This window comes from Triticum dicoccoides, chromosome 6B (assembly GCF_002162155.2).
Source record: "Triticum dicoccoides isolate Atlit2015 ecotype Zavitan chromosome 6B, WEW_v2.0, whole genome shotgun sequence".
Classification (NCBI taxonomy): Eukaryota; Viridiplantae; Streptophyta; class Magnoliopsida; order Poales; family Poaceae; genus Triticum; species Triticum dicoccoides.
In genome coordinates this window covers 295,933,633-295,944,505 of record NC_041391.1, presented here as the reverse complement: position 1 = coordinate 295,944,505, position 10,873 = coordinate 295,933,633, and the positions used below count along the sequence as shown (strand labels likewise).

At 46.0% G+C, this 10,873-nt stretch overlaps 1 long non-coding RNA gene across 1 annotated transcript; it reads left to right on the top strand.

The window, feature by feature from the left end:
- Positions 1-781: 781 nt before the first annotated feature.
- On the top strand, positions 782-9,044 carry LOC119324783. The gene is made up of 5 exons (XR_005157176.1): positions 782-1,801; positions 1,891-2,593; positions 2,690-3,471; positions 3,872-4,036; positions 8,954-9,044. It is a non-coding gene; the product is annotated as an uncharacterized LOC119324783 (long non-coding RNA).
- The last annotated feature ends 1,829 nt before the right edge of the window (positions 9,045-10,873 follow it).

Genomic DNA, 10,873 nt, shown 5'->3' with positions numbered 1-10,873 from the left:
ATTATACGTATGTATCTATCACTCGGCCGCTCTCTGTCTCCGCTCGCAGGAGCCAGGCAGCCAGCGGTGGCCTCGAGCCCTCGAACGCAGCCGGCTCCAGCGCCCTCTGCCCATGACCCCACGTCCCCTCTGGTCCCACCCACCTAAAAAAAAGAAAACCAACGACCCAGCCGCGACCACGCAGTCCATGCTCCGTCCCTGCCCACTCTGTCCCTGCCCGAGACCCAAACCTAGCTAGCGCGGCGGGCCGGCGGCGGCGGCTTACCTGGCGCGAGGACCAAGCGGGCGCGGGCGGCGGAACCGCGGAAGGCTGGGGGCGGCGGCTCCAGTGGCGCAGCAAGCGACGGCAGCAGCAAGCGGCGGCTTCAGCAGCAGCTCCGGTGGCGACTCCAGCGGCGCGGCGGCTTCAACGGCGGCTCCAGCAGGTAATCCCCATGTCCACTCCTCTGCGGCTCTGCCCATGACCGAACTCTGAAGTCTGAACTTTGAATCTTTGATGGCAGTGGCTTTTTTGTTTTGTCAAAGTGTTAATTGTTTAGATTGCTAGAAGATGGTAATTGTTTAGACCTAATAAGATGCCCAACCGGCTCATTTTTGTCTAGATTGCTAGAAGATGGAAGGAAAGGGAAAGGGACTAGTAAATCCAAAGAAAAGAGGAAGAGGTAATATCTCATTTTTCTGAAATTTTGTAGCAATTTTGAACAGCAGCTTGAAGCCTTAAATTCAACCATGTTTTAGTGATATATTAATCTTCTCATTGCATATTTGAAAAAGTATTTTGAAGTGCTTGGTAGTGGCAGCAGCTCACAAACAAATCCAAGCACCCGCGAAAGTGTCAATATTTCAACAAATGTCAATGATCAAGATCAAGTGACTTCCATGGAAGAAGAGCATAAAAATTTGATGCCAACCGAACAAGTGGAAGAACAAACTACAGATTCCGTCGAAGCTATAGTGGAAGAGAATATTGAAGTTCACGGGGTTGAAGGTATAACTATTTTTAGTGAAGATCACATAAATGGTGATCCAGGCCTTCGCATTCCACTTGATAGTTTTGCCCCCAACATTAGAGATGATGTTAGATTTGCTTATATTCGAATGGGTGCAACTCAACCAACTAGTTGCACTTTCCTCCCAAATAGAGATGGAAGATGCTTCCGGCCACAATGGTATAAGGATTTTGAGTGTTGGAATATAGTGTGGATAAGCATAAGGCATATTGCTTCTATTGTTATCTTTTTAAGCATGACTGAATGGATGATAAATTTGGGCATGATGTTTTCTCCAAATTGGGTTTTGACTGTTGGAAAAATGCGGTTGCAGCATTCCGTAAACATGTTGGTGGGCCATGTAGCATCCACAATATTTCAAAAACAGCATGTGATGATTTTAAAAATCAAAGGGCAAGTGTGAAAAGTAAAGTTACAACTTACAGCAAAGGTTCACTAGTCAAGTATGAAACTTGTGTGGATACATCTTTGGCCATTGTAAGTTATCTAGCATTGCAAGGTGAACCATTTCGTGGACACGATGAATCCACTTCTTCTTTGAACAAGGGGAATTTTTTGGAGCTACTTGATTGGGTGAAAGAAAGAATTCCAGAAGTGAAGGTTGCATTTGATGAGCTATGCCCTAAGAATGCCCAAATGACTTCTGGAAAAATTCAAAAAATCCTTGTTTCTCATTGTGCAAATGCGGTCACCAAAGCAATCAAAGTAGAGATGGGTGATTGTCTTTTCTCCGTTCTTATTGATGAGTGTCGTGATATATCGGTGAAAGAACAAATGACCGTGGTTATTAGGTACGTGTTTAAGCTTTTGAAGTGTCTATGTGCTTTTTGATCATTTTGTTCTATGTGGAGTGGTCAACTAACTATATGACATTTTGTAGGTACTTGAGCAAACAAGGAGAGACTATTGAACGTTTTTTAGGTATTAAGCATGTCCCGGACACAACATCTGCTTCTTTAAAGAAGGCATTGTTGGAGGTTTTTGCTAAACACGGTCTAGTTGTTGCACGACTACGAGGGCAAGGGTATGATGGGGCATCTAATATGAGAGGAGAATTCAATGGCCTTTAGAAGTTAATTCGAGATGAGAACCCATATGCTTTTTATATCCATTGCTTTGCCCACCAACTGCAGTTGGTAGTTGTTGCTGTTTCGAGATGCTGCAAGGGTGTTGAGGATTTTTTTGAATATGTGACCATGATATCTAATCTCAGTACGTCATCTTGCAAGAGGAAGGATAAATTGCTTGACAAGCAAAAACAGGTTCTTTTGGATAAGATTAGGGGAGGTGAGATGCCCACAGGAAGAGGCAAAAATCAAGAAACATCCTTGGTCAGACCTGGAGATACAAGATGGGGCTCTCATTACACAACCTTATCTCGCATTGAATCAATGTGGGATGCAGTCATAGAAGTTTTGGGCATTGTTGAGGATGATGTGCGTGTTCCATGTAGAGCAGGAGGTTTGGTTCATCAAATGGAGACTTTTAGCTTTGTGTTCATCCTGAAGATGATGCTAAAGATCCTTCGTATGACAAATGATTTGTCTCTTCTATTGCAAAAGAAGGATCAAAATGTTGTTCAGGTATGTGATCGATCATGTTATATGTATCTACTCTGCTTGATATATTTTGTTCATGAAAACATACATGCATCTAAAATTGTAATTATCTCATTTCAGGCAATGTCATTGGTTACGGATGTCAGAACACGTTTGATCAATTGGAGAAATGATGGTTGGGAGCCACTCTTGGAAGATGTCAAAGCCTTTTGCACCAAAAACGACATTCCAATACCAAATATGGATGACATGTTTACAAAGTGAGGAAAATCAAGAAAAGGTGGACGAAACAATGTCACAGCTGATCATTTTTTTCGTGTGGACACCTTCTATGCTGCCATAGACTCCATCACCATAGAGTTTGATCATCGTTTCAATGAGGTATCTTCAGAGCTGCTCCAGAACTTCTCTTGTCTTGACCCAAGAAACTCCTTTTCTAGGTTCAATGTGAATAAGCTTGCTAGACTTACAGAGATTTATTGTGAGGATTTCTCAGATTATGAACGTGAACATATAGTTGATAACCTCTAGCTATTCATTATCCATATGAGAAGAATTGAAGAATTTAGAGCTTGTCATGATATTGCAAGCCTAGCTAAAAAGATGGTTGAACTTGAAAGGCATGTCATGTTTCCTGCTGTTTATCGCCTCATTGAGTTGGCATTGCTACTACCGGTAGCGAAGGCAACAGTTGAAAGAGCCTTCTCATCAATGAAAATCATCAAGACTGAGTTGCGCAGCAAGATGTCTGATGGCTGGCTTAATGACTTGACGGTGTGTTACATTGAGCGAGCGATCTTCAAAAGTATTGATCTTGATAAAATTAAGAAAGATTTTCAGAAGGAAGGTAGGGCACTGCCATTGCCTGGGTCTTCTACATGCCATTAAAAGCTTCATTATCGGTATGTTTTAGGTTGTTTTCCTATTGAGACATGTCTACATTTCCATTGTATTTGGTTATTCGTTCGTAGTGTGTATTGTTAGTCAGTGTTGTTACTTGTTAGTGTGTATTGACTCTTTGATTCGTATAAAAAATAAATCTTAGTGAGACTTCGCCACACCTTAAATTTTTTTCTTGGTCCGCCTCTGAGCAGGTTGTGTACTGTACAATGCTAATGGCCGCAGATAATTGCATCATTAAGCTTGTGTAAAGACTAGTATTACACTGAATATAGATGACTTAAGCCCAATAGCTCATACATATGTAGGGTACGGTCGTGGCTGGCTATTGTTTCGGCTCTGGACAATCTAGATAATGTGATCCATCCGATTGACTGATCTAGGTGTGTATTGACTGCTTAGGGCTTTTGCCATTGTCGCCGGCCGCCAGTCAAGCCATCCGCCATCGCGCGTGTCCTGCAAAGGGCGACGGCCATTCACTCGCAGTGCAGACGATACCATCCGGTGTTGTCCGCTATCTGCATACGTCTAGACGCAGGTGGATCAATCAGATTGAAGACATTGGCAGTAGGTACCACCACACACCAGTATCTATTAATATTTATATATTTTTCGTGAATTATGATCTTGGTCATTAATTAGCATTGCATATAAAATAGAGCTTTTGACACTTTGTGCATTTTCGGAGCCTGGCCCTGAGTTATTTGACGTGTCTAATATATGCATCGTGATGGATTTATCATCATGTAGTCTTTTCTAGTCAAGATGGCTCAATTAGAGTATCAACTTGCCCATTTCTAGTTGGATGTTTGCAACCATCTAGAGTTTAAAATCTTGACTTCACGTGCCGATTCGACTGTTGAATAATTCTAAACAAGTTATCTACTACTACATACTCAACTATTGATAGACTACTACGGTTGGTCGTACCCCAACAACCGAACAAACGCTTTCTCCTTGAAACTAGTTAAGACACGTTTTTGAAAGAAAATAAAGACGATTTCCTTCAACATTACATGATTGTCTATATTGGTTAGGAAAATTGTGAAGTTCGCATTATCAACTAGTTCAACGCTAGTGGTTGTAGAGTTCAATCTAAGTTAATAGAAAATGGAACATGACTTTGTAGTTCCGAACATATGTTTTTATGATTTATCATGAGACTTAAAATATCGTGACGTTCCATGAGTCGTGTTAACATTGGCTTTTCGCCCCCCTCAAGTCCAAATCCTGGCTCCGCCCCTGATTATATGCTAGATTGCAACCAATCCTTCCATCATATATTATTCCAGATTCCTTGTGGTAGACCAACCGGGTTCAAGTCCTATACTTAGCGTAGGGTGTTTGTGCGTGCGTTCATACTATTGCGTCTATGTGAGTATTTGCATTTATACTGCCCTGGAAAAACTTTTACAACATACAACATTTCATAATACTTATTATCTACACGTGCATGGCACGTGCCATTTACTAGTTGTATAAAAGAAGCCAATGATATTCGAATAAATTGGGATCGTGTGAAGTGAAGTCTCAACAGAATGGTCGGCACATTTTATATAAACAATATAGTACTAACGTTCTAGAGTGCACATGTCTTTTGAAAGAAACGGCTAAAAGAGACAACACTTTTTTCTTTGGATAATTCTGAAGATTTAAAACTTTTTTTTAGACAATCTCGCGAAGCTTTATTTAGACCAAACAGATGTTCATAGGTACAAAAGAGAGATCACCGGGGTGCCCTAACCAAACATGGCGGCCCACCCCTAAATTTGAACAATGCTTCGCTAGATTGCGAGCCTCGAAATTCGAACTCCTAAACTCATGCACAAAGCTACATCTACTTAAAGAAGAGCTCTGATCTATTATTTCATGTAGAATCGCCCCATAACTTACCGAGTTCCTTTGCTTAATATCCGCTACCACCGTTCTGCAATCTGAAGCTACATGTGCACTCTGTATGTTAAGATCTGCAGCAAGTGCCAAAGCTTCCCGAATAGCAAGAGCCTCAACAGTCGGAGGATCAAAACCTCCTTTCGCCACTAAACCTGATGCTCCATGAAACAATCCATCCTGGTCACGGCAAATGGCTACTGCTATCCCACGACTCCGGCTCTAGGGCACTGCAGCATTGACATTGAATTTGAACAATCCGTCAGGGGTTTTTAGCCACTGGTCCGGTCTGCTTTGTCGCCTCTCTGGAGGTTTGCTTCCTGTTTCCTCAAGCGTGTCAAGATCCCTCAGATATGCTTTAATAAACTGATGTGTGGAGTCTGGACTCTCAAAGATACCTTCATATATTGCCTTACGTCTCGCCTTCCATACCGACCAGAGAGTTACAACTAGAAGCACAAACTCCCTCTATGGCATATGATCGTGCATTGCAAAAAGCCAATTCCGAGCATTCGTATCAGTGTTCATGCTTACTCATTCAACCAAAGAAGCCTCAGACAAAGCCCAAATGCAACGTGACATGGTGCAATCAAAAAGAGCATGCCTCCATCAGTCGGCACAGCCGCACATCGCACAGAGGTGCGTGGTCGCCATGTTGCGATGATTCATCACATCCATCGATGGCATGGAGTGTTGTGCCAGTCTCCATAAGAACACCCTCAGTTTTGCTGGGACTTTAGTGTGCCAAAGATCATTCCATGCTTTGCCTCTTGCACTCATATCGGATGCTCCTGCGGTTTCCTCTATCCAATTCTCTCTATGGAATTTTTTGTTCATGACCATCCGGTAGCATGATCTTACTGTGAATCTTCCGCTCCTCTCGGCCTCCGAGGCCCAAAAATCATCAATGACCCTGGTGCACAACGGGATGGACATGATGGCGTCAACATCGAAAGGTATAAAGTTTGCTCTTATCAGCTCTTCTCTCCATGTTGCTGTCGTTGCATCAATCAATTTAGAGACAAACACTGGGGGGTTATCTGATATAGCTACTATGGGGCACAACGGACCCGCCCTAGGTATCCAGTTTGTCTCCCAAATCCTTATAGTGCTTCCATCTCTGACTCGCCGAATAAGTCCTTGCCTTAACACATCCCTTCCATCAATCACAACTCGCCAAATTTGCGATGGGCGATTCCCCAACTCTGCTTCCAAGAAACCGCAAGTTGGGAAATATGCCGCTTTTAGTATCCTTGCACTTAACGAGTTCGGGTCATCTAGGATCCTCCAAGCTTGACGAGCCAACAAAGCCAAGTTGAAAATTTCTATATCTCTGAAACCCATACCTCCCATGTATTTTGGTTGCGTTATCACGTCCCATGCTACCCATGTTGGCTTCCTCCTTCCTTGCTTGCCCCCCCCCCCACCAAAATTGCCTAATTTTTGAGGTAATATTTTCACACAATCCTCGAAGCAACCTGAAACAAGCCATAGAATAAACTGGGATAGCTTGGGCCACTGACTTGATAAGCACCTCCTTGCCCGCTGCAGACAACAATTTCTCCATCCACCCTCTGACTTTCTCCCATACTCTGTCTCTCAGATATTTGAACGTGCCCATTTTTGATTGACCAACATCAGTAGGCATCCCAAGGTACCTATCACTCAAAGATTCATTGTGCACATTCAAAGTTTGTTTTATATTATCCCGCATCACCTGAGGACAGCCCTTGCTGAAAAAGATGGATGACTTTTCATTGTTTATCCGTTGCCCCGAAGCTTTGCAATAAATCTCCAACAGGTTTGACACCGTCACAGCTCCCTCAACACTTGCCTTAAAAAGCAGCAGGCTGTCGTCCGCGAAAAGGAGATGGTTCACAACCGAAGCTGTTGGTGCCACCTTGATCCCTTCCAGACTAGTCGACTCAGAACTCGATTTTAGTAGGCACGAAAGGCCCTCTGCCGCAATCAAGAAAAGGTAAGGAGAGATAGGATCTCCATGTCGATACCACGAGTGGGTACAAATTGTTCTAGTTTCTCACCATTGAAAAGAACTGAGAATTTAACTGACTGCACCATGTTCATTACTACCTGTATCCATGCTTGTGCAAAACCCAACTTCTCCATCATAGCCTTAAGTAAGGCTACTCCAAACGGTCATAAGCTTTCATCATGTCAAGCTTTAGGGCGCAATGGCTGTTTGATTTGGCTTTGCTTCTCTTCATGAAGTGCAAACAGTCATAGGCACAAATAATATTATCTGTGATTAACCTTCCCGGAACAAACGCTGACTGTTCTTCAGATATGATGTCAGGAAGGATCCTCTTTAGCCTGTTAGCAACCACTTTGGACGCAATTTTATAGATGACATTACATAAACTAATCGGGCGAAATTGAGAGAGTTGGGTTGGGTTCAAAACCTTAGGGATGAGTACCAACACCGTTTCGTTGACACATTCAGCTCCTTCCTCCCCTTTTACAATTCTCAGCACCGCATTCGTCACCTCGTCCCCACAAATATCCCAATGCCTTTGATAGAAGTGTGCCGGAAAGCCGTCCGGTCCCGGTGCCTTCGTTGGCACCATCTGAAAGAGAGCAGTTTTTACCTCGTCCTTTGTGTACTGTGCAAGTAACATGGCATTCATCTCCTCTGTTACTTTAGTTGGAACCTTTGTTAAAACTTCTTCCATCCCTGATACTCCCTCTGACGTGTATAAACTCTTGTAAAAATCCGTTACAAGTGATCTTAAGGCGCCCGGTTCCTCTATCAACACCCCCAATGAATCAACAAGTGCCTTGATCATATTTCTCTTCCGTCTCTGGCTTGCTCGCAAATGGAAAAACCGTGTGTTTTTGTCTCCGACCGAGAGCCACTCTAGCCTAGAGCGTTGCCTCCACATCAACTCTTCCCTATGGTAAAGCTCAATGAGTTTCTCATTGATTTTCAGCTCAACATGGGATGGTGCCGACCTGGCTGGGTCACTACGCAACCGATCTAGTTCACATTTCAGATTCTTTATTTCTTTCCTCACAGAACCGAAAGTGTTCCTGTTCCACGCTCCGAGCTCATTCGATATTGGCTTCAGCTTTGTCCGCAGCTCAGCCGTGGTTTCTATCGGACCTCCCCCAGCCCAACTTGATGATATAGTTTCTGACCATGTTTCATGGGTCTCCCACATTACTTCGTATTTAAAACTTTTCTTCTGATCTGGAGGTCGGGTTCCATTGAAATTCAGCAAGATAGGACAATGATCCGAAGTTGCCGCCGTCAGATGCCTAAGATGGGCGTCCGGGTACCTCTCGCTCCATTCTGTAGTGGCTAAAGCCCTGTCCCATGGGATGGATCCCTCCTGGACGCACCCCAAGTGGGCCGGCCCCGTTCCACGAGGAGCGTTCCAGCGCTTCCTGAAATTTTGACACAACGAGCGTTATACAGGAGAATCCTAATCCTATATGACGCTTATTGCACTAAACTATTTGCATATGTTGTATAACGGCGAGCAACTAGTTAACGAGCGCTCCTTTGGAAGACTCATAAAGTTCACAAGTATTATTTTCCTGTATACCTTTGTTTTGAGATTATTTTTTCTCCAGGATGACCTTGGAGCAATTGACGCCATCGGCGGTGGCAAACCTTATTCGGCGCTGCAGGCACCGGTGATGGGGTTATGTACCTAGGGTAGGGTCATGGACCTGATCTAAGTACCTTACCCAAGGACACCCTTAGAAGAAGTCGCCTTCCAGTCGACCAACGAGAGACACACTCGACTGACTTGAAGGACTCGACCACGAAGACTCACTCGACCTCCAGAAGGTCAAGAGGCACTCTGCACTGCAACGGCCTGTAATCAAGTAGACTTTATGATAGTAAAGGCACTTTATGTGGGGCGTTACCAGTAACGCCCCAGACTTAACTCACCTTAAACCCTCTCCTACGTGGGCTGGCTGGGGTCCTGGCGCACTCTATATAAGCCACCCCCCTCCACAGGCAGAAGGGTTCGGCACCTTGTAACTCATATACTCATAATCCACTCGACCGCCTCCGGGCTCCGAGACGTAGGGCTGTTACTTCCTCCGAGAAGGGCCTGAACTCGTACATCCCTTGTGCTTACAACCTCTCCATAGCTAGGACCTTGCCTCTCAATACCTACCCCCCACTCTACTGTCAGGCTTAGAACCACGACAGTTGGCGCCCACCGTGGGGCAGGTGTTTTAGCGATTTTGTGGAGAAGTTGCGATTCTTCCGAGTACTTTCATCATGGTGTCTGCTGGAGTTTTGGTCGAGGGTCAAGAGATCCGTCTCGGCACTCTCGCCTTCATCGCCGACGACTCCGCATGGCTCCAGGAGGCTCCACTCGACATGGATGCGCTCCCCGTCCGCGGTGCGACGCATTTTCGCGCATGTGTCCGTGGCGTTCTGCTGCGGCAACCGTCGACCCAGTATCGGTCGGCTCCTTTATCGTCCACCCTCCCGGTCTCCCGCCAGCGCAAGCGCTCAGGCCGGTCGAGGCTTCAGCGATGGGTGAGGCACGCGGTGGCTCGCCAATCGGCCACCACCCAAGTTGCGGCAATCGAGCCCAACGAATCTCTCTACGGCTTGTTCGATCAGTCGACTGGCTCTGTAGAGACTGCATCTGAGTGCGGTAGCAGTGATCCAGCGGCGGAAATCTTGATGGTCAACGGGCCCCACAGTCCCCCTGGCTTCGCCCGTGGTGGTGGAGCAGGTGACGGCGGCGACCCTACACGAGGCTACGAAGAGTACCAGCCCGAGCCACTCGACTCTCTGCAAAGAGAGGAACTTCGCCGCAGGAACGAGGATCCCCTGCGTATTCCCATCGCAGGAGAAACCCCCGAGGCTCGTGCCTTGGAGGAGGCGCGTCTGGCCAATTTGGCCGAGCGCACTCGACTGGAGAACCTTCAGCGAGCACTCGACTAGCGCGCGCGGCAACGAGTTCCCGACACCAGTCGACGTCAATCTTCCCGCTGACTCAGGTATATCGAACCCCAATTCAGAATTTAGCAGCTGCGACCCGTATAGCAGAGTCCATCCAGCCTTCGCAGTCGGAAGCTGGCAGAGGTTTGCTGCAGATCAGGGATCTGCTCCGGGCAGCAGGAGATCAGAATTCAGCCGTGTCTCAGTCGCGCAACAGAATTCACAGTCGATCCGTCACTGTGAATACGGTTCAGTCGGCGCACAGCCCCAGATCGCCTCCGCGGCGTGAAGGGCGCGAGAATCGGCGAGATCAATATGGCGACAGACTCGACCGAGATGATAGGCGTCGAGTGCCCTATTCCCCTCCGAGGGGTGGGTCTTACGCTCCTCGGCAGCCAGACGATAGGCGTCAGAACAGTACAGGGCGTAGGGTTCCAGTCGACCCCAGAGAGCCAGGCTTCGACGCGCGATCCATTATCGTGCAAGGGTTGGTCGACCGGAACAGAGCCCATCGAGGTGCACTCGACAGAGATGTACCCACAAGCAGTCGAGTGCATGTTTCTGGTCCTGAATGTTTCAGC